At 43.9% G+C, this 26,287-nt stretch overlaps 1 protein-coding gene across 1 annotated transcript in view; it reads left to right on the forward strand.

Moving 5' to 3' along the window:
- The first annotated feature begins 2,270 nt into the window (after positions 1-2,270).
- The window catches only part of PIK3R5 (phosphoinositide-3-kinase regulatory subunit 5), a 65,058-nt gene continuing 41,041 nt past the window's right edge, over positions 2,271-26,287 (forward strand). The window contains exon 1 of the mRNA XM_063120431.1: positions 2,271-2,387. The gene's annotated coding sequence lies outside the window, so the exon portion shown is untranslated. The remainder of the gene's footprint in view (positions 2,388-26,287) is intronic.

Consider the following 26,287-nt stretch of genomic DNA (forward strand, 5'->3'; position numbering starts at 1 on the left):
CCCTTGAGCCGACTTCTGTGGCTTATGTAGAGCAGAGCATGCAAAGCCACAGCAAGCATGTTGCGCCTTCACACCGTGGCCCCACAACACTCATCACTTGCATTGCCAGCAGTTACACGATGCAGCACTCCTCGAAGTAGCAAGGGAAGTTTCACCGCTGCTCCTTTTGCACATCACTACACAAGACAAAACACATGCACCCCCCCAAAAAACAGTCCAGAATTAAACCCAATATGCTTGCTTGTTTAGTTATATCCTGCCTTTTTCTCCAAGGAGCTCAAAGCAGTGTACATGATTCTCTTCCTCCTTTCCATTTTATCCTTACAACAACCGTGTGAGGTAGGTTAGAGACCCACACCTCCAGGTCTGGTTCACATGTGCATGTACATCAATTCTAGCTCAATCCTGGGCATATCTACTCAGAATTATATTACGCTGAGTTCAATGGGACAGACTCCCAGGTATAGGATCACAGCCCAAGGCTGCACTTACATGGGAATAAATGCAATTTATTTTATTTATTTATTTATTACATTTTTATACCACCCAATAGCCGAAGCTCTCTGGGCGGTTCACAGCCTAGTTAAACCTATTTTTGAGCAAAAATGTTTATGATTGCATGGTTAATCTCACAAATCTTGATTATGTAACACTCGATGACTCTCAGCTAACAGTGTGAAAGTTCCTACTGAAAAAATACTGTGTTTGGGGTGGCATCAAGAGATAGGAAAGTTCAGCCATGATTCATCCATGACGGCTTATTCACACAACATGCACCTGATTTGGAAACATCTTGGTCCATCACTCTATATTTTGACTGAAGTAACAAGTGTTACCTCAGTGGTGAAGTGGTGGCCCTCCAGTTATGGAATGATCTCTCCCAACGAGGCTCGCCTGGCGCCAACATTGTTATCTTTTCAGCGCCAGGTTAAGACCTTTCTCTTCTCCCAGGCATTTAACAGCATTAAACATGAGCTGAATTAGTTTGTTTTTAACGGACCCCAGAATAGCTGTTTTTATAAGAATACTGTTGTTTTTATGCTTTGTATATTTGTTTTTAATGTTTACTGTTTTTAACTTTTGTAAACCGCTCAGAGAGCTTCGGCTATGGGGCGGTATATAAATGCAATAAATAAATAAGTGTTGAAATATCTAATTCAGATTGGGTCGGAAAAACTCCCTTGGGTCACCACGCCCACATGCTTGCAGTAGTCACACATGCACTACAGCTGTTTGGGATTATGGGAAACGAGGACAGGGTTTCCACAACAGAGTTACCAAGCTTTTTACACCGGGATGTTTGCTGCAGGAAGAGGAGAGAACACCAAATATTTTGCCTGAGCGCAGGAAGTTGGTAGCACATTGGGTTCTGGAAAAAGGTATCGCCTGTGGGAAGTCTCTGCCTTTCTCCTCCCGCAATTTCGTATCTCGCTTTCCATTCTTTCTTGGCCTCATCTACACCAAGCAGGGTATTACACTATGAAAGCAGTATATAAAAGGCAGGAACCGCACCAAGCAGGATATAACACTATGAAAGTGATATATGGTATGTGTCAATGGGCCCATACTGCTATAAAGCAATAGTTTGGCTCCTGTCTTTTATATACCACTTTTATACTGCTTCCATAGTGCAATATCCTGCTTGGTGTAGATTAGGCCCTTGACAGGTGCACGTGCCACAATTTGAAAAGCCAGGAACAATGTAGGGAAGGGAAGCCCTACCTTTGATTTAAGGTACCAGATAAAAGTGGTACATTGGGAGGTCCTGCAGAGCATTTACTAGTCTATTTTTAAGGGCGTCATCCTCCCCAGAAGCTACTCCAGGGAACACAGCGGGACTTTCTTCCGAGAAAACACGCCGAGGATTCTCGAGAAGCAGGACGCTACTGCAGCGCTCCCTAAACCGGCGCCCTCGGGTGGGATGGATTACAGCAAGTAGCCTCCCCCGCCAATGACCCCGCTGGCCGGGGATGGTGGGAGTGGTAGTACAACCCATTTGAGGTTATGATGGAAATCAGACGAGGAAAACGCGAAGGAACTGATGGCACGGTCGGACGTGGCGAGCGGGAGAGGGCAGCGGACGCCGGGTCTCGCCTCGGTTCCTCTCTCGCCGCGCGCGCCTCCGCCTCCGCCGCGGCAGGGGGAGGGAGGCGGGGCTTGCGGCGGGCCGCTTCAAGTCCGTGGTGGGCCAGCTGGGGAGCTTCTCCGCGCGCGGGCCATGGAACGTGTTGGCGGCAGCAGCAGCAGCAGCAGCAGCGGCGGCGGCTCGGCAGGACGCGGAGCCCGGAGAAGGACTTGAACCGCGGGCTGCTCCTGCTGCGCTGCGGCCGAGGATGGGCCGCGAGTGCGGGGCTCAGGGAGGCGGAGGAGGCGGTGCCGGCGAGCAGGTGGGTCGCGGGGAGCGCGATCGCTCGGGAGAGCGGCAGGGACGCCCCCGGAGGGCTGGCGGGGGCGGGGGGCGACGGCTGCCCCTGGGCGAGGCACACAGCGAGGATGCGAGGCTGGTTTGGAGGCAGGCGGGTGCCGGCGAAGGCGTTCGGAGACGGGAGAGCGGAGGCGCCGCCGCCCGGAGGCGCTTGCGCGGGCGTCTTTGATTTTTAACAACATCCCGTCGATGGCCGCCTTCCCCCACCGGGGCCCCCGGCTGGGGATGCTGGGCATTGCAGTCGAACCCATTTGGAGGGCGCCCGGTTGGAGAAGGTTAGTCACAGGAGGGACCTACCCGAACCACGCAAGACAGAGATCGGGAGCAACACCGGAAAAATGTATTGGAGGGCACAAAAGTGCATTGCTGGCGATGGGGTGAGCTTGGTCCCACATGTTAGATTTCTGGGGGTGGGCGGAGGGGGGGGCTCAGCCACTTGAACCGTCCCGAAGAACGTGCTTTTTGTTAACTTCCGTGGTGTTTAAAGATGGGTTGTTTTTTTTAAAAAAAAAGATGTCGTGAAACGTGTCTCGAGTTAATGTGCCTATTATGGGGATACAGACTTCTGTATCCGGAATAACTGCGTTGAGCAAATTGCGGAACGTTTCTTAATTTGCACCATTTTGCGGGGTTTACTGGTTTGCATCACTTTTATTCCGGGTTAGCTCATCTTGGCGAGGGAGGAGCCAGGAGTTGTTCAAGGCACCCGCCAAGTAGCGGAACTCTTCTTCAGCCCCGCCCCTTTGGCTTCTGAGATTTCAGCAGTTTGCCACCAACTCTAACATATAGCTGCTTTAAGGGCTAGAAACTTGAGGGTGGTGCTATCTCTTTTTATTTTTTTAAGGCTAGAGATTTTGGGAAGCTAAATTTTGTACTCATATTGCGCTTTTCCTGCAGAGTTGGCAGCCTGCATGCAGCCTTGATGGCAGCCCATAGGCTCTGTTTGCCATTTTTCAACTTCCTCTTATAGCTCCTCTTGTTTTCTTATTACTTTGCACCTCGGGGCATATGTCTAAAAAAAGAAGAAAAGAGTAGAGATAGGACTAATGCTAAAATGTAAACACTTCCAGGCCACGACGCAACAGTGCTCAAGACTTTGCAGCTCAGGACTGTGCAAAGAAAAAAGTAAGGTGCTCCATCACCTACTGCATCTTTTTTTTTAAAACAGAAACACATTTCTGGGTGTGTGCATGTGTGTGCTTCCATCCCTCATTGTAAATAGCCACTTTTCTTTTCTTTTTTGGTTTGTTATCTTTTCCATTCAGGGGTAGGCACCCTAGTGCCATCCAAATACTACAACTCCCATAATTCTCAGTCCTTGGTCATACTTATGTGAACCACCCAGAGAGCTTTGACTATGGGGCAGTATACAAATGCAATAAATAAAAATGGCTGGGGCTAATGGGAGTTGTAGTCCAAAACATCTGGCAGACATTCCCTGCAATTCTTATACTACCTTGTTGCCCTCCAGATAATTTTGGACTACAACTCCCATCAGCCCCAGCCAACATTTCCAATAGTCAGGAATTCTGAGAGTTGTAGTCCAAAACACAAGTTGAGGAAGGCTGACACATCAGGAAGCTGATGCCTGGGGGGACTTACAGTGCTAAATTCCCTAACCTCTTTGTCAACATTTATTATTGGGGAGGGGGCACGCCCTTTCCAACCATGGTGACTGGCACTTTTGAAAAAAAATACTGGGAGGGGGCAAAGTAGGTAGCCAAAAAGAATCGGATGGTTAGTACACACTGCTTAACACACCACCTTCCTAAAGAGAGGATACATTAGGGAGAGCTTCTTTGTTGTGTTGGGGTGTACTTAGGTTTCTCATCCCCTTCTACCTTCCCCTGTCCCCTCACCCTAAAGTCACTTTAATCTTCATTGCTATTAATGAAGATTAAAGTGGAAATCAGCTTTGTGCATGAAGTCATTGTGCTGGGGGTAAACATACAGAAATGTTCTTGATTTACATTGCATGAGCCAATCTCTCTCCAGCCTGCCAGCTTCATGTGCTCTTGCTTAAGAGGTTGTGAAATGCCATGCAGGCCGTTGTTGTTTTTCTGGTCACAAGTGCTTTGCGTAAATTCCACATTCATTGTCTTCTGCTGTGAAGCTGGATGTTCTCTGCAGATACCTATCTTGATAAGGGGCAATCAACACCTACCTCTCCTTCTCTCACAAGTCAACCTTTTGTCTAATTTGAAACATAATCTAATGCTGATGGTACAACACATAGGTGCATGATGTAAGAAGACCTTACATTCCAGGGATCCTTTTTCCATGAGAAGAGTTTGCTTTTGGTTGCCTTCTGTCTTTTATTTCAATTCTCCATATCTGTTGGAGGATTTGGCCCTTCCCAAGATGCAGAAGCTGGCTTTTGTCTTTTAAGCTAAACACAGCTAAGCCCACATCTGTCTATGGTGCTTTCGAAGATGGGGCAAATTTATTTTCTAGAGGCACGAGGAAGGGACTTGCTTCTTCTCGATTATTTTGTTTTGGCCACTGACTAGTCCAGCATGGAAATGTGACATCCATCAAAGGTCCATTTGCATCTTTGAGGCAGCAACGTACTCACTTTTCTGGGAGCAAATCCCACTGAACACAGTAGGACATACTTCTGAGTGCATGGGTTGAATGCATATTTAGAAGTGAAATGCAGGTGTGAAACAAACCCTAATTGCAGATTTGGGTGCCACAGTGCAAAAAAATCTTAATAATGGAATGTATGCAAGCAAGCATTGAATTTTTGTTTCCCAGTTTGAGGAAAGCTGGAGTTAAGCAAGTGCAAAATCCAGATTTTATCCATGAAATCAAGAGTTTTGCCACTGAAATCTGAACACTTTTGCCATTTCTGATGCTTCCAGTCAGGTGCTGCTCTTTCTAGTTTCAATTACTGCCTCTTGTACTAGGAAGTTTGGTACACAGGAGTTGTTGTCAGTTTCTATAGTAGCTAAAAGCGGAGCTTTCATTAAGAAATGAGAACTCAGAGGGGAGTGTGTCTGCAGCAGAACTTTCATAATGAAACAATTTTCTAGACTGTTAGTGCGGTACTGAACAGCTCAGCTGCCAACTGCTCCTTTTGGTAGCCTTTAATTCTGCAGCTTTTGCTTCCCAGTTCTTCTAACAGCCTGGAGGGGGATGCTGGGCATTGTTGTCCAAGACATCTGGAAGGTACCAGGGGAAGACTGTTTTAGATCATTCAATCTGAATGCCACAAACACTATCTTTTTCTTGGTGTTATACACTTTGCTGCAAGGAACAGGCAAATGTGGAACAGGGGTACAAAAATAATAATCCACTGGCACTAAACAAAAAAAGGGTTTGAGGTCAAAAGAAGGCTTAATTCTCAGGGAAATCAAACTCACAAATATCCTTCCTAGAACAGTCATGGGAACAAAAGCCTCATTCATGTTAGGCTTGAGCTGGATAAACCTGTGAGGGGCATTTACTGTATGAGTGTTGTTTAGATTTATAGCCTGCTCTATCCACCTGAGGGTCTAGTGTGGATTACGAAAGCATTGATAATTTTTCAGAAATGAAGTGCACAGTTTAATTTGTTGTCCATATGAAGCAGCAAACTCCAACCTGATGCCCTCTAGATGGACTACAGCTCCCAGGATTCCTGACCATTGGCTAGGCCTGCTAGGGCTGATGGGAGTTGGAGGGCTGATATGATTGAACCGGCAATGGCTTTAAGTAAGAGCTGGGGCTCCTGGGCAAAGTTCTTATCCTGCAATTGTGGGATTTAATGAAAGATCCAGATGTTATTGCCTTTCACTTGTAAGGCGCCCCTTGTTTTCCCACTGTTGCTTCTGTTTCTTGTCTTACCAGGAAAAAAAAAACATTAAGGAGGAAAAGAGGGAACAATGCCTTTTGAGAGGCAGCACTAGGAACCCAGAATCTTAGCACAGTACTGATACTTCATCCAAAGTCCACTGTCCCCCCGGCTGTTTCCAGAGCCTTGTATCCCATCGTTCTCTCTCCCTTGACCCAACCATTGCTCAGGGAGCTAAATGGGACCTTTCTTCCCAAATTGTTCCATGCCATGGTCACTTCTCAGATGTCATGATAAACCATGGTTTATTATGATGGACACAAGTCTAGCTTTCCGGTTTTACTTGTGGGCTTCCAGCCTCCTCCTCCTCCAGCGTGGTCACAAGGAGGAGAGTCAAAACTTCTGTTTCCATTATAAATTAACTGCAGCTTAGTGTGTCATCCAAACCCTAAAGTGTGGTTAATGGATTCTTTGAAATAAACCCATTTCATTAACCCACAGATAGAAGTTGGCTTATTTCAAACAAAGCACAGTGAAGATTCAATACAGTGGGTCTGTTCAGACATCATGCTAAGCCACGGTTAGGCGGCTAACCTTTTTGCAGCAAATGGTTAGTGAGCATGTTTCAACTGTAGTTATATAGCCACCATGGTTAGGAATAGTTCACATAATACGTTAAGCCATGGTTGACATGACGCACTAAGCCATGATGTTTGGCTAAAAACGCTTAACCACCGTGGCTTAGTATGTCATATGAACAGGGTCACTATAGGCAACATGACAATCCATGGTTAATAAAAAATGGGAACTAAAGCTTCTGGATGCCTTCTCATGGCTGTGCCGGAGGAGGGCAGGTTTCCACCTGAACATGAGAGCCTTGAGATAGACTAGGCTAATTTCTAAAACGATAAATGCTGCTTTAGTGTGACATCTGGACACAACCTTTGTATCTCAAAATTAGACAACCACAACTTTGAAGGGAGCACCAAAACAGACCAGTTCTCCCTCTCAGACTATGCAAAGCACAGATTGTGAGCATGATCACACAGGGGGAAATCAAGTTTCCTTACCATCGCTTTTCCTGCTCCCTGTTTGTCCCTCATTACTTCCTCTTCTGCCCAGAGGGGAAAGAGGAAGTAAACAAAGACTATGTGGCCCATTCAGGGGCAATTTTAATCATAACACTTTTCCTGCACACAGCAGGAGATCTCAGCAATTCCATTAAAAAAAAGTTGGATTATTTTGTGAGAGAAAAATGAGTGGAAGGCGCGTGGGAGGCAGCCGTCATCTAAAGGATGCACACACATACGTAAGCGGGGATGCAATAAAACACTCATCTGATGAACCTCTGTGTTTGGGGGGGGTTTATTTCTCCTTCTTTGCCTCCTGTTTATCTTGTCCATTACTGCTGGGTTTTCTGCATTTCTTCTGAAGAATCTTGCAGCCTAACTAAGGCTTCAGTCCTATGCACATTTACCTGAGCACAAGTCCAACACAATGGGACTTATGAATAAATTTGTGTAGGGTTAAGCTGCCTGATTCAGGGGCATGGAGAATGCCTTTTATCCATCCACAGATCCTATATATTTAGAAATGAAACCCAATGGACTCAGAAACTCTAGAACAGCCTTCTCCAACCTGGTGCCCTACAGATCTTTTGGACTTCAACTCCCATCAGCCCCAGTAAGCAAGGCCAATGGTCAGAAATGCTGGGCATTCAAAATGTCTGGTGTGCACCAGGTTGAGGGAGGCTGCTCTAGAACACTATTATGCCCCACAGATGTAGGTTGCCTTGGCTTTTCTTGTCCTTCCCACTGCACTTTTAGATGGGCAACTGCAATATTTCTTTGTGTTTATCTCAGGATTGTTCTCATTTCCCTTTTCAAGGCCTCCAGTCAATATGATAAAAGCAGAAGTGTTGTTGACATCTCCTGATATTTGCTGTGGGCAGTGCTAGTGCATTTATTTCCTTGTGGCTTTGCTAAGTGCACATTAAAAGAAAAGAAAAGCAGGTCAAAAATCACAATTCTGCCCAAAGCCACATAAGTCTGCTCATACTTATTTAAAGCAAATGTAAGGTTCTTGTCTGGGCAGTTTGGACAGGGATGGGGAATCCGGGAGGAAAAGCCCACTGCTGTGCTCCTCCTTCCTCCTGCTGTTGCAACTGGAGTCCTACATCAGAGGAGAAAGGAAGGCAATGATGCATTCCCCCTTCATGCTTTGAGAATGAGGGACAGATCACAAAGCTGCTGTGAGTGGGGCAGTACACCTGGACTGCTCAGACATCAAACCATCTCAGCGAAAAGATCACAGGGCAGTCTGTTATTTTTGAAGAACTTTGTTTTTAAACATTTGGATAAACCAAGGTTGCCTGGAGGAGTTATCAACACAGGGCGGGCTCTACCACTAGGCAGAGTGAGGCAGCTGCCTGAGGTAGCTGCTTTTGGGTGTCATGAAATTCCCCACCACTGATCTAAGAGGCTGCTTTGCATGTTACACTGGCAAATACGTTTGTTATCACTTGTGTAACGCAGCAACACAATGATAACAAATCTATTTGCCACTGCAGAGAGCCTAGGCCAATGTGGTGCACTGGTATAGCTACCTGTGATGTATGTGGTTTGAAACATGTATCTGTGCACTAGTTTTACGTGTACCTATGCCAATGCCATGGATAAAGACTGGAGATTCACAAAGTTTCCTGAACTTCAAAAATGAATCCATCCTCGTCTTCACTCTCCTTGCGGCAGCTTCACTGCTCATTAACACACACTTGTGAAGGAGCGTGCATGCATGTGCACAACTGCCATGCATAGCAGCTGCAAATTGTGGCAACTAGGGCTTATGAAAGGGACTAAGGACCCCAAAAGAAAGAAAATTTGAAAATCTTGCACTACCACTTCTGTTTCTCATTTTATGTCTGTGTTTTATCTTTTTGAATTGCCCTGGAACTTTTGCTCATTGTCAGTAAATAAAAATCTAAAAATCAGGACATTGGACCAGATGGCAGTGTAAAAAATGGGGCCGCATGCCGAAGTATCATCAAACTAGTCCTGTAAACCCAAGAGCACTTTGGATATTTTTTCCCCTTAAACAGCACCCCCTTCCCACAGCTGCATGGGAAATAATTTTTAAAAGTGCAGAGAATTTGAAAAGTGTTTTGTGATATGAGGTAGAGGCCAGCTGTTGAGAAAAAGAAAAGAAAAAGCTAAAAATTCAACAAAGCCTGCACATATCACCTGGTACAATCTGATGCTGTGCCTGGCCGTGGTTTAAAATCTCTCTGTTATTACTTCTCAAGCTTGGGTTATCATCGCACTTTTAAAAAATGCCTTCCACCCAAGGCAGACACTTATTCTTTTTGCTTTATATCAACTTGCAGTTACAATACGTTCCACTCGGATAGTTCTTCCAAGTTTGCCAGCATTATATCGATGGGTCTCCTGGATTTGGAACTTTTTGTGTAAACAAGCTCTCATCCTTCCAGGTGGCATTTCCTTTTATTTTCCTCCATTGTTTAGCCATCTGCATTCATGAAACTTTGTGGCTGTTCTTTAAAGTGCTCTTAATATAGAGACCTCTGTTTTCTGAGCAGTAAATTTGCGTTGTGCTCCTGATGTTTGTTTGCCCATCCATCCATGAAGCAGAGTAGCAGCTCCTGTCTTTAGATAGGGCAGCGCCTGCAATTTCACTTAATGCACGGCACAATATAAATCATGACATGACACCACTCATGTGAGCTGTTCTTTTCTTTTTGGAAACATCTTCTGTGTTTTTGTGTCACTAAGCCAGGGCACGTGCTCATTTCCGGCCACTTCTCAAAGAGCCTGTAGTGGGGAAAAGAGATTTGCAAGGTGTCTACTGCTAAGGAGGATTAAACAAAAACAAATGATTCTTATGCTCCAAAGTGTTCCTCTCCATAGATAATAGCAACTTGAGGAGGGGAGAATTTATGTCAAGGACTCATTACAAGGGGAAAGAGTTGAACCCCCTCACTTTCCTGTGTTGCAGTCCTGATCCCAATTGGGGTCCTCTGTGGCTGCTTTTACTAGAAGAAAATTCCGTTGGGACTTCCAGTAGTTTGGCCCTTATGTTCTGTAGGTTCTTCTAGGTCAATGATTCACAATTTGTGGCTTTCAGGACCATTGTGGGCGACTCACCTGGAAAACAGCTAGTGACCATTCAGAATGGAGATCTCCAGCTGTTTTGGATTTCAACTCCCAGAAGCCCTTGCCAGCATGACCCATGGTCAGGAATGCTTTGAGTTGAAGTATCTACTGTCTGTCCACCCCTGCCATAGTTCACTGAAGGCTAACAGGGAAGGTTGTGGGAGGCAGGAACGGATTCTGTACGTTCAGTTTGGGGGTGGGGAATTCAAGGGGCTTTTCACATAAACACAATACGTCCTGGGGCTGGAAAGGGTAACCGGATATTAAAAATGTTTGGTAAGTACTGATCATGTCCTTGTTGAGATTAAAATCTTCTCCGAGGGTAGATACCAACATTGTGGTGGAGTGTGTGCCAGGGCTGGTCAAAGTGATAATTTTTAATCTGTGATCAAGCCGACAGTGCTAAAAGCAATTCTTGCGCCAAAGTGTTTCTCTCTCCCATGCCTCTGTGGATGCCTGTGAGCATGAAGAGGGAGCAGTAACTGCAATTTCTCTTAGAAAGGCAACTTCATCCATCTAGACCGTTCGTCAGATAAACCCCATAGCTATGTTCCTACTGCGATCTGATAAGTCAGGGGTGGGGAAAGTGTGGTCTCCTGCATGTTGCTGGACTTCGATTCCCATGAGCCCTAGCCAAGATAGCCAGTAGTGAGGGATGACTGGAATTGCGGTCCGACAGCATTTGGAGGGCCCATTCCTGTGCTAACACCTGGGCTCCAAACTGAGCCACAGGCTATGTCATAAATATTGCATTCTTTTTGACCACCCATGCTATTTTGTGTTGCTCACACAGGGTTGGGATTGGTGAGCTGGATCAAGCTCATTCCTGTGCTTTGACAGAATTGTCAATATCCTCAGTAGCTGGACTATGTCCTTCATTTTCTTTTGTTGGGAAACTTTTCATCCTGCACATTGGTTTGAGTCAGAATTGAAGTTAATATTTGAGCCATAGTTCAAACTTTAGGCTTTCTATGTAGAAGTTCATGCAGAGTTCAAGAATCCAGAGGTCTGGGTGCAGGTTATACAAGCAGGCTCTAAATAGCGAAGCATTAACATCAATGCAGGTGTAACTCTTTTGGTGGGGATGGCTTGGCGTATGGATGTTTAAAAGGCCTGAACCCGAGATCAGACTATTGCTATATCCCAAGAATGGAAGTGATGTGATACAATAGAAAGAAACCTACTATCTTGCAGGGTTATTGTAAGATTTATAGCAAGAGACAATGAGCATTATCACACGGGGGGAAGTCATGTTTCCTTACCATCGCTCTTCCGCCCACGCGTTTGTCCCTCATTACTTCTTCTTTTGAAAGAGGAAGTAAACAATTTGCATGTGGCCCATTCAGCGGGCCATTTTGATTGCACTGCTTCTCCTGCACCCCAGCAGAAGATAGCAACAAATTCCATTTCAAAAAATAAGTTGGACTTAACTGGGGTGGTTTTTTGTTGCATGAAGAAGGCTAGAAGGTGCGGGAGGCACATAGGAGGCAGACATCGTGGAGGTGAGAGGGACCTGAGAAAATCTGTGAGTGCCCAGTAACGAGCATGTAATAAAACACTCGTCTGATGGAGCTCTATAAGTGAAGTACTTTGAACACTCTAAAGAGCTATATAAATGCAAAATTCTTAACCTGTTTTTCCTTTCAGTAGTACTATCACTTATTTAGGTGGGATCCAATATCCCAAGTCTCCTTCTGTAAGAAATATCAATTGTTGTTCAGAGGTGTTCTGGTTATATGGCAAGTTTGACAAATAACAACTTTTTGCATTGTATTTAATAAACTGGTGTTCCATGTATTACTTTAGTATATTTGGAACAGATACTACATTTGATAATGGCTAGAGTACTATATGAACTGTCTTGAGTTATTAGACCTTATTCCGAAACCCAGTTTTTGGTGTTTATTTATTTATCTAATTCTAAGTGTCCTCTCTCTGCATACTCCCAATATTACATATGAGAGGTGCCTCAGAGTATATTATAGTAGCTGCTTTAGTTTTTGTTCTGTTTTTATAGCCCCACTATAATCTTTCATCTGTTATAGGTTTATCCCAGTTCAAAGCATCATCATAATTCCCAAGAATTGTATCAAGCCTAAACTTCTAATAAGGGGATGACACTGAATTGATTATTTGGTACTGTGGTGAATGGTTTTTGCAACCTCATTGTGTATTCTGCATTGGATAAGGCAGGATAGTCAACTGTAATGTCTTCCTTTTGTGGAAAATGCAAATGTAAATCAGAACCAAGTGCCCATATGAGTAAGAACATAAGAAGAGCCATGCTGGATCAGACTGAGGGTCCATCTAGTCAGGCACTCTGTTCACACAGTGGCAACCAGCTGTCGACCAGGGACTGACAAAGCAGGACACGGTGCAACAGCACCCTCCCACCCATGTTCTCGAGCAACTGGTGCATATAAACTTACTGCCTTGGATACTGCAGGTAGAACCTAGCCATCAGGACTAGTAGCCATTGATAGCCTTCTCTTCCAGGAATTTATCCAAACCCCTTTTAAAGCCATCCAAATTGGTGTCCATCACTACATCTTGTGGTAGTTAATTCCATAGTTTAACTATGTGTTGTGTGAAGAAGTGCTTCCTTTTATTTTTCATGAATCTCCCACCAATCAACTTCATGGGTGGACCTCAGGTTCTAGTATTATGGGAGAAGGAGTAATCTGTTATATATTCTCACCATCTTTCAGCATGTGTCTGGAATAGCACTGATGTAACCTTCAGTTTCCGATATATGTTCACCTGCTTTTAGACACTTCATTGATGTAGCTACATCCACATTGCCTCTGTTAAGGCTTTCTTGATGGTTTTTAATGCATGACTTTAGATGTTCATGTTTTCTTTATTTCTTTTATCGATATCAATTACTGAGGTTGTTGTTAGTAATAAGAATGGATTGGCTCATCCCTGTTTAGATCACGGTCCCCTGTTGAGGGCAACAGTGGTGTTTGCACATGGACGACTGTGTGTTAAGTTTTTCTGGGAGATGTCTATGTAAGCAAGATGTTCCATGCAAAGTGGGAGGTGGAGGGGATTTTGGCCTGGCACAAAACATGAAGTTTGAAGCAAGATTTGAGAAGTATTTTCAGCATTCTGAGAAATTACTTCTTTCCTCTGGGAGTCTGAGGGAGGGGAAGTCCCCTGGTTTCTCTACATGAAAACACGAAATCCTCTGACATTATGGTCATGAAAAAGAGGGTATATAAATAAATCTGGAGGAAGTGGAGGGTTGCAAAATGGGGGAGAAGGAGTTCTTCTGCAGAGGTCTTTCTCCAAGCATGCTCGCTAGTGTAGGGAATAACTTATAAGATTTTCCAAAGGGTCATAGGTGATTGCTGATGCTGCTTTGCAAAGATAGTATTGTCCGATTTATTCTGCCAGTATCAAAAACAAAGCAAGGAGGCTGTCTTGAGAGCAGTGCGCTGAAGGTTTAACAATGGACCATGCAGTGCTCTCAGAACTCAGCAGGGCAAAGAATGGTTGGCTTTTTAGACACAAAGGATGGCTTTTATTGTGCAATTGCCCTTCCTCATTCACAGGATTTTACAGGAGGTCCAGACAATGTTATCTTCCACTTGTAACCCTCCTGTGCTTTCCATTGCTGCTTCTATTTTTCTACAAAACGTAAAAATAAAAATAACCTGTTAAGGCAGGTAAAATGGAATAGCTGTAGAATGTCTTTGGATTGGTAGCAGTAGGCGCTGTCCATTTGGAAACACTGAAAATCTCTGGTGTAATCTACACCAGGCAGGATATTCCTCTATGAAAGCAATATATAAAAGGCAGGAGCCACACTGCTGCTTTATAGCGGTATTGAAGTACACTGACAACTGTTGGGGCCCATTGACACTCACCATATACCGCTTTCATAGAGCTGTATCCTGCTTGGTGTGACTCCTGCCTTTTATATACCGCTTTCATAGTGGAATATCCTGCTTGGTGTAGATTAGGCCTCACTAAGGGATCAGAAAGTCATAGCGAGCCACCATAAACAAGTACACAGTTTGCTGGTGCATATCTGCCGATGATGATATTATCGCATGCAGAAATTAAAGTTCAGGTGACTAATACCTGCCCAGCTGCTTCCTTCCTTCTTGCTTGTTTGCTTGCTTGATGCGGCTTCTTCCATCCGTCCTCTTCCCCATCGTTCACCTGCTCTGTCTTCAGCCTGATTGATGGCAGGGTCTGCAGCCGGGATTGTCAGAGACCTGCAACTGTCGGCCTCCCTTTCAATCTTCCCAGGATGAGCTTGAGAGCGAGCGAGGGCTGTGGCAGTTTCGTGGGTTTACACAAAATGGTTTGCATGGCATCAAATCCCTATCAGTTTGAGCAACCCTGCAGTAGGGCTGCATGTCTTCATTGTTAACCTCATGCTGTTCCATTGCAGATACTTTAAAGGCCCTTGCTTTTCAGAGGAACAGGGACTAAGTTTACCCCCAAACAGACTCCTGGTGTTGGTTATAGCATCTCCCCCACCCATCCCAATACACATACACATTCCTCCAAACCTTGGTGCCCTGATGCTTATCTTGAAATAAAGACATAAATGTGCCTGGTCTGGTGAGTTTGGTGGTTACCCTTGGGCTTGAGAACAGGCCTTTGTGGTGCTGATTTGGACCAGATCTACACCCTGTGTTATAGTAATACGATCCCATCATGGTGACGCTATATCCCTCTTACGTATTTATACCTCATGGCACACACAATTACATCTGTTGTGATATTTTGGATAACATGGAATAAAAAGCAGGAGATAATTTATTTCTATTTATTTTATTTATTTGTTACATTTATATACCGCCCATAGCTGAAGCTCTCTGGGCAGTTTACAAAAGTTAAAAACAGTAACCCTAGAAACATGGCATAGGGAATCCCTAAGGTGCCCCAGTAGTTAACAGTGCATTTCAATCTTGATAAAAAGCACGAGTGTAGATCTAGCCTAGATGTGTCCACATGTGGGTGCAGGGAATATGGCATACCAAGGGCTCTATGGCAGGGGTGGGGAACCTGGTGCCATCCACCCAGCCAGCATGGCCAATCCTTAGGGACAGTGGGAGTTGCTGGAAGACCACAGAGCCTTCCAACCCATCTTCTATGGATTAGCAGCACTTCATCCTCCGTTGTATTTGCCTTACTCCCTGCAGGGCCAGTTCAGTTGCCGGCTTTATTCATATTAGTTAGCTTTGCAGCCTTTCAGAATAAGATGTAACCTGGAAATTCCATATCAGAGATGAATCGCTAAAAACCAGAACTGGGTTGTTTTTTCTCTCACTTTGGTTTTTCCCCTTTCTGCAATCTTTTAAAATTTTATCTGTTTGACTAATCCTGCTTTTATTCTTTCATGAACCAGTTTCTACCTCCACCAAGGCGTGCAAGCCTTTAAATACTCTTCAGAGGCTGTTATTAAGGATATATTTGCACCTATATCCTGTATTCCAGGACAACCTTAGATAAACCCCACATTTTACTTTTGGGGTATTTGGACCAGTGGTGCTTTCTTCCAACTGTATGGTAGTTCACTATTGACGAATCTTGAGTGGAAATGAGTGTAGTCAACACCTGGCCAGTAGACTCTACTCTAAAAATATCTGAGCCTTTTTAGCTGTTACTGGAAGTTCTGTTTATACCTCTTCAATGCAAAGTTTCCCTGATTTTATATTGTAGCTTTTCAGCACCAGGTTAAAACTTCTTTTTTTTTTTTTTTGCCAGGCATTTAGTAATAGGTGATGAGCTTCATCGATCCTTTTTAATCCTATGTAAACTGCCCAGAGAGCTTCAGCTATGGGGTGGTATAGAAATATTATAATAATAATAATAATAATAATAATAATAATAATAATAATAATAATGTGCCACAGTGTGTGTGTGTGTGATCTTGTTCTACCCTATTACCCCCCACTGTGAAATTTTAAAAGAAATTAAGAAACAATCTTTTATCTTTCCAACTTTTCTGTCTGTCTCAGTCCATGTATTTGAATTGAAGTTGCTTTAAAGCATCCCACCCCTATGTGTGTGTTTTACTGTTACCCAGTCTACTTCCCACCTCAAAACTAGAAAAAATCTTTATCTTTCCATTTCAATACTTTATCTTGCAATTCATCCCCTGGTGCCTGTTATTAGTTAGTTATACTGTGTGTGTGTACTTCACTGAATATATATATATATATATATATGGGATGTGCTCCGCTTCTCCTCGAACCGGAGAAGCAGGAGCGGAGCGGGGGGCTTCGCCTACCCTTAAGGTGGAGGCGAAGAGGATTGAGGGACCCGCGGAGTGGATCGAGGTGAAGGAGGATCCTTCGCCTCGATCTGGAGCTCCGCCAAAAAGGTAAGTGGTGTTTACTTGGCCCTGCCGCGATGGTGGCAGGGCCAGGTAAACCCCCCCTCCCTCCTCTCCCTTACCTGCGTCTGTCTGTGGTCCCACGGCTGCTTCAACTGAGCCCAAGGACTCAAACAGGAAGACTAGGCCGTGCGGCGACGGCGGCAGAGCCAGGTAAGGGACCAAGGGGGAGGGGGGTCTTACCTGAGTCCGTCGCAGCCCATCCCAGCTTCACTAGAGCCCGCAGCTCAACCAGGAAGTGTAGGCCGCAATCGGGGCCTACAGTTCCTGGTTGAGCTGTGGGCTCTAGTGAAGCTGGGATGGGCCGCGACAGACACAGGTGAGCGGGAGGAGGGAGGGGGGCCTTACCTGACGCCACTCCCCGCCACTGTGGAGCTCCGATTCAGAGCTGGAGCTCCGCAGCGGAGCGGAGTGGCCCCCAGGCAGATCGAGGCGGGGCAGAGTGGGCCTGATCCGCAATTTGCGGATCGGCTGCGAAGAGGATCGGGGGTCCGTGCACACCCCATATATATATATATATATATATATATATATATATATATATTCCATTGTGAGTTCTGGGTTGTGTTTTCTACAGTCTGTCTAGTTTGAGTGTGTGTTGCAGCACACATTTTTTCAGAACTTCTGTGCAAGCAGCACACATTTTTCGTCGATTAATAAAGGTTTATTATTCCACCATGAGGCGTGCAATGTGTGATGCTCTTGGCTTTGGCAATGTTGGGATAGGGAGCAGAAGGAGGGGAAAAAGCAGGAGGGGGGAGGAACAGGGTGCAAGGGGCAGTGGTGGTCTCTCCTCCTGAATGATTTAAGGGGGTTTTTTTTAAAAAAAAAAATCCTAAAAATCAAGGGACAAAGGGATCTGTTTCCAACTTGACATGGCTAAAGGCCTACTTAAGAGCTACCATGGTGCCAAGTTTCATCTCTTTATCTTTAAAAATGATGATGTATGCATTTTTTAAAATTTCCATTTCCAATAATAGCACGGTTCTATGAAAATGGAGTGGTTTTCCGACGAGTAATCCGGCAGTGCAGAGAGACTGACCCCCTCTGAAAATTGGAGTGGTGAACCTCTCTGCACACCCCTACTTGACATCCAAATCATGGCTTGTTCTAGAGTTTCAGGGTGGTTTGTAAACCACCCAAGCCAGCCACCATTGGGAGCATCAAGACAACCCATGCCTGGTAAGGGTAATTATGCTAATTTGGTGGCTTGCAACTAGCATGTGGGGGGAGGGAAAATAAGCCACTGTGCCTGCCCAGTGATTCTCCAGGGTTTCAGGTTATTTGTATGTTGCAGTTCCACTCCCAAATCCTTCAAATTACAACAGCTATCAAACACACTACTTCAGGCTTCCATGCTCCACCAAGTCCAGCAACAGATCTGCATTGAGTTATGAATGGGGCTTGTGTCTTTACAACCAATTAAGAAAGAGAACTTAGCTCTCAACAGACACACTAAGTGAGCACACTGGAAATGAAAAGCAGAAGTGGAGAGTCAAAGTGGAACTTGATGCACAAAATCCAGTGGAGGCTGGTGGCTCTGATTGTGGCGGGGCTGTGAAATCCTTCTGTGTTTCACTTAGAACCAGACAAAACTCTAAAGGAACAATCCAAGGTGCTGAACCTGATCTCAAAAATAGGTTCAGCACCTTGTATAGGTCTTTCACAGTTCTGATTGAATTCTAGAATGGATTCACAGCCTCACCAAAATTAGAGCCACCAGCCCCCACTGAATTAAAATCTTTACTGTTTGATTGATGCTTTTTGACCCACCACCACCAGCCTCTTTTCCCATGCACAGCCCGACCACAGTTTCCTCCTAACTTCTTGTACAGAGAGAAACATAGTATTAACTATTATGAGATTTCTATATATGTGTTACCAGCACCCTGGCAGTAGTAATATTAGTGTTGTTGTTGTCACAACCCCCTCTCCGTGCCATGTTGACTTTTCACCTGGCTCTTTATTCCACAAATGCACGTGCTGCTTGGATTTCTCCAACACAGCAATACTGCATCACAAAATCCTTAAGGAGCGTGCAGCCCACAAGGGGTATTCTTCTTTCAACCCTTTTTTCTTTTGATGACTATTTTTAATCAACACAGTTGCTGCTCATTCATGGAAGGTTTTTGGGATGGGGGTTCAGATATCAAGCTCCATCAGATGAGTGTTTTATTGTTACTGGGCACTCATGGATTTTTGCGGGTTCCTCTCATGACCTTGTCTGCCTCCTGTGCGCCTCCCGCCCCTTCTAGACTTCTTCGCACCACCAAAAAAAATCCTAGTAAGTCCGACTTATTTTTAAGGACAAAAGTTGCTGCTATTTCCTGCTGTGTGCACGAGAAGCAGCGGGATCAAAACACCCCACTGAATGGGCCATGTGCAAGTTGTTTACTTCCTCTTTCAAAAGAAGAAGTTATGTGGGATAAATGTGCAGGCAGAGAAGTGACGTAAGCAAACATGATTTTCCCCTGTGTGATGATGCTCATCATCTTCCACTTGTAACCCTCCTGTGTTTTCCCACCACTTCCAACTTTTCTTATAATACTGAAAATATGTTGACAAGAAAAATATGAAATTGCTGCAAAGTGCCTTCTAATTCATAGTGCTAGGAGCCCTCTGTTTGGGAGCATCTTCTGTATTTATATAACCCTTTTCAGTTTAGAAAGTAGTCCACAAATAAAATTGAACCCCTATATTGACAATTACAGTCTAGTAAAACCCAAGCAGCAATCTTGTATAAATCATTGGTGCTTGGTTTTTACAAGATTGTCAACAATTACAATCTTTTTTTTTATGGCGTGTGCCTAGAAAAAGACCTTGCTTTGCTTCGGTCTGCTCTGGACCAGAGGCAGAGCCTTGCTTCGGTTTTCTGAAGCTTTGAATGTCTCCCCATTGATGATCTGTGGGGGTTCCCTCCCCCGCCCTCCATTTTCAGGGGCATGGGATCAATTCTCCATCCACCCTGCTCCAATGCAAGTCAGTGGAGACTCCAGTAAGTCTCCATTGACTTTCATAAGGGGAAAATAAAAGCTCTGAGGGCAACTGTCAATGCCCTGCACACTTTGGGCTAAGTAGGAATTTGGACTGTGAACTTTGAGTGACACAGATGACGGATGAATCAGTGTGCTTCCTGTGAATCTGAACTTTTACCCATTGGACAATAACATTTAGGAGGAGAAAGCTGCTCTTCTCTTCTGATCCAATCTCTTGTGGAAAGGTACTGGCTGTGTTCGGATGTCACGATAGCCCATGGTTGGTTAATAAGCTACTCACAGTAGCTTATTTTTTAAATAGGCCATGATCCTCTGCCACATGAATGTGCTAATAAGCAACTGTGAGTGGCTTATTGAGCTACTGTGTGTAATTTGACTCACCCCCTCCTCGCCTCCTTTCCTACTGCAGTCCTCTTGCCTGAGCAGTGGATCTGTTTCACCTCTGAAGCACTGGACACTTGCAGGATTAGGACAAGACTTCACCTCCCCCAGTCAGGAGCACCCGATCAACCATCAAACCCCTGCATGATCACTCACCAAGGAGAGAGGACTTGCACCTCATTGTAAGCATTACCCCTCAAGTGCAAGTTGTTTACTTCCTCTTTCAAAAGAAGAAGTTATGTGGGATAAATGTGCAGGCAGAGAAGTCTGGGACTCCACAGACTAGTCCAGCCATCTTGAAATGTGAATAAATGCACCTGGTGCGATGGAATTTTTATTCTTTGAAGTGGGTGAGGGATCTTGGAAGAGGGGTGGAATCTGAAGTCATAGTCTAGATTGGGATAGCTGTGAGAAAAGTGTGAATCCATTGCTTCCCTTAAGGTGTCTTATGTGAGATTGGGTGCTGTAAAAATACAGAAGCGTGTAAGGCTGACAAGAGTCCTGTTTGATGAAGCAGCCACAAGAGTGGAGAATGTGGATAGGAAGACATTTTTCTCCCTCTCTCAAAATACTAGAACCTGGAGTCATGCCATGAAGCTGATTGGTGGGAGATTCAGGACAGATAAAAAGGAAGTACTTCTTCACACAGCACCCAGTTAAATGATGGAATACAAGACATAGCGATGGCCACCAATTTGCTCTGAAGGGGGGTTGGATAAATTCCTGGAGGAGAAGGCTATTAATGGCTACTAGTCCTGATGGCTATGGGCTGCTTCCACTATCCAAGGCACTAAGCCATTCCCCAGCAACACCAGTTGCTGGGGAATGGTGGTGGGAGGATGCTGTTGCACCTGTGTCCTGTTCGTGGATCACTGGTTGACAGCTGGTTGGCCACTGTGTGAACAAAATACTGGACTGCATGGACCTTTGGTCTGATCCATCATGGCTCTTCTTATGATCTTAAGGGGCTCCATGTCAGAGCAACAGAGCCCTCAGTTTACGACGAATAAGAACGAGTTGTATAGAAGTACAGCTACAACTGCGTCTTTCTCAAAATTCGCTCCCTTTAAGGAGTACTGCACAGGCCTACTAGTGTAAGAAGAGTGTTGCCTCCAAGAAGCACTTCCTGGAATACATGCTTTGTCTTTTATTGTGGCTTCCTTGGTTGGAAGCTTATTACATTACTTCAGAAATGAATTTCTAACTGCTTTGCACAACATCTCTTCCTGTCGGGAAGGCAGGAGTGAAACTGAGACAATGGCATTTGCGACACTCAAGATTCTTCATCGTTGCTGTGACTGAGGAAAGCCGACTGACCTATGCCATCATTTTTACTTTTCTTCTGATTGTTGAACTCTGTGTTTTCCACAACCAGTGCTATAGTAACATCACAGGAAGTGAGTCACAAAGTAGACATCGGATGCATGTGTATTTCCTGGCGAAGCTGGCATCAGGGTTGCCATGAACACAGCCCAAGATGTTTTTCTGCCTGAGGCAGACTTGCAAATGCCATCCACCCTCCCAATCAAGATGCATAGTACCCAAGGTTGGTCAGATTATTTGGGCATCTCAGGCAGAAAACCCCACAGTAAAGTACAATACAACAATAATAATTGCAGGTGCTTTTGCATATCTGCAAAAGAAACTTCATCCCCAGGGCTGGTCTACCATTAGACAAAGTGAAGAAGTTGCCTCAGGTGGCAAATGCTGGGAGGGGAATGGGAAGGTATTGGAGGAGACAACTGTGTGCTACATGGCCTGGCCTGTATGCCCTAAGCTAGCCTGCTGCCTTCAGATGTGGTGAAAGATGCTATCCCACTGTCAGTGCTTAAGAAAGATTCAACTGCCAGCCTGGTTGATTTTTGTACATGAAATGTGAGAGGGGCCATCTTGTCCTTCGTCTCAGAGGGCAAAATGTCTTGGGCTGGCCCAGGCCATCCTTTCTCATCTCCTGACTTCAGCTTTTCTTCTTATCTTTCCTTCTGTAAGAGACAGGAGTTCATGGCAAATGTTTTCAGAATGTCCTAGACTTCCTAATGTAAAGCTCCCTGACACATATCCAATAATTTCCAAACATTCTCTCACAACATGAATCTACAACTGCTGTAGATGGTTGTCTGTCATTGGCTTTAGTCACCATTTCTCAGCCCTCAACCAAGCATCACATAAGTGATGGCTGTGGCCCTATTCTGTTGCTATGATCTTAACCTGCTTTCCAGTCAGGATTTATATAAGAAATAAGTAGATAAGAATGCTAAGCCACATCAACCCCGGCCTAGACTTTCTGTCACCTTTTTGCCAGAAATTGGAGAAGAATACGCTTCTTTGTGGCCATTAGCAAAATAGAAAGCTGCTAGAGGAGGCTTTTTATGACGAGTTGGTCAAAGAGAGAGACGCTTTCAATCTACCAAGGTAGGTGTTCATCCTTTGGAGGAGAAATGTAGGTGAGTTCCCTTTAACATCAGAGTTCTAGAAACCTCTATGCCTAAATGGACCTCTAATATATCTTCCTCACCCAGCCTGAGCTTATCTTGAGTGATTCACCTAATTCATTCTTCATATTTATCCATACATTGCTTCTGGGGCACTCATGGCAGGATGCTCTGATTGCAGCGGGTGGTTCTTGTGGATTAAATATAACCCCTGTAAAATAGTTTGCTGGTGTCTCTAGTTTTAACAAAACCAATGGAGAAGAATTCACATCTTTGTAGTTATGAGCAAACGGTTTGATTTGCTCATCTCAGCTTCACAAATACTTATGTACAATCTCATAAAGAAGAATTGTGCAGGAATGTGATCAGGGCTAGATCTACACTAGTGCTTTTTATTATTATTGAAGTTCACAGATAACTGTTGGGGCACGTTACATATTCCCTGGACCGCTTTTCTAGCATTATTTCCCTCTTTTCATTCCATATTATCCAAAATACTGCAACAGATGTCATTGTGTGCACTACAGGTATACATGTGGAAGAGGGATATAGCATCACCATGATGGGATTGTATCGATGTGACATGAGGTATAGATCTGGCCCAGCTTCTAGCTCCTTTTTAGTATTTAGGGTGACCATATTTTGGAAACCAAAAAGGAGGACAACATGGTCGGCCCCCAAGGGAGCATGTCCAGCACCAAGGGGCCTGCCCACCCGAACATAGCCTTGGTCACATGTCGGATTTTACAACACACATTTAAGACAAATCTGTTCTACATAGCATCTTAATGTTAAAATCACTGAAATAAAGAACAAATGAGAGATTCAATGTATCTGAAATTAACTTCACTCACTCCTACTTTTGTAGGTTTTGCTGTACTTTGAAGCTTTTGCTATGCTTTGTGTGATACAGTCTCCCCTTTCCTCAAATATCTTTTCTGACTGTATCTTCACTCATTGCAAGCTGCTGTTGTTGTTAACAGGGTTTGCTACTGGCCGGCCAGATGGCTGGCTTTTTTTAATTTCAATTTTTTAAAAAAGCTTGTGTATAATTGTCACAAGTTTCTCTACTCTAACATTAGGGTGGGTGTTGTGGCAGTTTACCTAAAGACTGGAGATCCCCTTAATGCCAAGGGCTGAAACTGCTCAGTATGCAAAACCCCAAAGAGGAGGTTTGACAACCTGAGTTTGAAGGATATGGCTCCAGCAGTTTTAAAACACAATAATTTTAAAACTTTGAACTTTTAAAAAAATCCTTAAAAAAAATGGATTAACAGATCTGATTCAAACCTGGCATGGCTAAATCTCTCCTTAAGAGCTATCATGGTGCCAACTTTCAGCCCGTTATCTTTTAAAAATGTCATTTTTAAAAAATAATTTTAAAAACTCAAACTTTTTTTAAAAAATCCTAAAACTCAATGGATGGACAGATATGTTTCAAACTTGGCATAGCTAAAGTCCTTGTTAAGTTCAATCATGGTGCCAAGTTTCATCTCTTTATCTTTAAAAATATTTTTTTTTTTAAAAAAAAATTAAATCTTCAAATTTTTTAAAAAATCCTAAAAATCAATGGATAAACAGATCTGTTTCATTTTTGGTATGGCTAAAGCTCTACCTAAAAGCTATCATGGTGCCAACTTTCAGCTCTTTATCTTTAAAAATGCTGGTTTAAAAATAATTTATAAACCTCAATTTAAAAAAATTCCTGAAAAATCAATGGATGAACAGATCTGTTTCAAATTTGGTGTGGCTAAAGCTCTACCTAAATCCTATCATGGTGCAAAGTTTCATCTCTTTCTCTTTAATTTTAAAACCTAATTTTTAAAAAAAATCCTAAAAAATCAATGGATGAACAGTTCTGTTTCAAATTTGTTATGACTAAAGCCCTTCCTAAGAGCTACCTTCGTGCCAAGTTTCATGTCTTTATCTTAAAAAATGATGGAGTTATAAGCATGTTTGTTAATTCCCATTAGAGCTGCTCTTTGAAAAAATCCGGATTTCCCCTCCCCCTCCTGGATTTGTCGTCAAAAACCCGGACAAATCTGGGCAAATCCGGTCATATGGTCACCTTATAGTATTCCTTGCTCTCTGTATTAGACATAAGTTGATAATAGCTCCAACTGTATGATTTCATGTTTGATTCTTGTTCTTTGTTTTTTTCATGGATCTATGGATCGTAATAAAGAAGTATGTACGTATTCCTTGCTGCACTGCCTTGAAATATCACTTCAGCCTTGCAGCATCCCCAGTCATAAGTCCAGCTCCCATCCTAATTGTTTGAAGGAAAAGAACTGCCCCCATCACAAGACACCCCCGCTAAATGATCCTATAGTTAACCAGGACTTTTGCCTTGAATTTGCCTTTAAAATCACTTCACTGGCTGCCAATTAGTTTCCAGGCGAAGTATAAAGTGTTGGTCATTACCTTTAAAGCCCTACATGGTTTGGGTCCAGGTTACCTGCAGGATCACCTTCTCCTGTACAATCCGCCCCGCACACTCAGGTTCTTTGGGAAGGGTTTACTCTAGTCAGCCACAACCAGGCTGGCAACTGTTACCCAGAGGACCTTTTCTTCTGCTGTCCCTAGACTGTGGAATGGTCGGCCCAAGGAGATTTGTCAGCTTAATGCTCTCTCTGAGTTTAATACAGCTGTGAAGACTAGTCTCTTCCAGCAGCCCTACTCAGATGAATGTTAAACCTAAGAATTTTAAGATGTTGTGATTGTTATTTTAATATTGTATTGGTTTTATATGCTCTTTTAACTAATTTTATGTATTATATTTTATTTGGTGTTGTTCCTCACCTTGAGCCAAAGGGAGAGGCAGGTAATAAATAATAATAATAATAATAATAATTATTTATTCCCAGTTCTCCTTTTCTCCGTTCACTTCTGAGTTTATTAATGACCTGTTAAATTATGTTTATATAGCACATTAAGAGTGCAAAGCCTCTTGGCAAAAATTCATTTCTTCATCTTAACTGCTCTGTGCAGCAATTCAGTGCCATTACCTGCTTTTGCAAGTAAGAGAGAATGTTTAATGTGAGGTCTGTGGCTCTGGATGGACCCTTTCCACATTCCCAGTCCAGTCTAGCACCCTCAAGGAGACTGAGATGTCTAGTCTTGCAGACATGCATATTTGAATTTTCTGGAGGTTTTCTTTTTCTTTTTACTCTGCTGCCACTAAATCAAATAGATATGCTACATGTTAGAGCCAGTGTTTGATGGAAGGCATTGTTGGAGGCTGCAAGCTGCTGTTTGTAGCCAAGGGGTTTAAGCCTAAGCAGGGCCTACCTAAGATGTGCCTCCTGAGGTAAAGGATGGCAAACTATCCCCCTCGCTTCCTATGTATAGAAGCCGACCAGACTGGCAATTGAAGCTTTACTGCTGGCTGGCCCTACGAGGATGGGGGCTCTCTATTGTTATAAATCTACTGTTGCAAACAATGGCAGCTGTAAATGGCCATTTCCAGTCCAACCCATTGCAGCCTGCTTCAGTTCGGCATCTGGAAATGAAGCAGCGCACAGCCCTAGTATTCTTGCTGCAATTGGTTTAAGTTTTCAACCATTTCCTTTTTTCTCTTTTCTTCAAGTGACAGCAAAGCAAACATACGGATAAAACCGAATGTTAGTGCAGAAGTATGTGGGCCTCAGAGTGGTGCATTTCTAAGAAACTCTCGTAAGCCTCATCCTTCCTAAGTTGGCCACAATGTGTGCACCACCCCTTTAAGTTTCAGATGTGCTTGCAACTGTGC

Source organism: Elgaria multicarinata, chromosome 3 (genome assembly GCF_023053635.1).
Source record: "Elgaria multicarinata webbii isolate HBS135686 ecotype San Diego chromosome 3, rElgMul1.1.pri, whole genome shotgun sequence".
In the NCBI taxonomy this organism is placed as follows: Eukaryota; Metazoa; Chordata; class Lepidosauria; order Squamata; family Anguidae; genus Elgaria; species Elgaria multicarinata.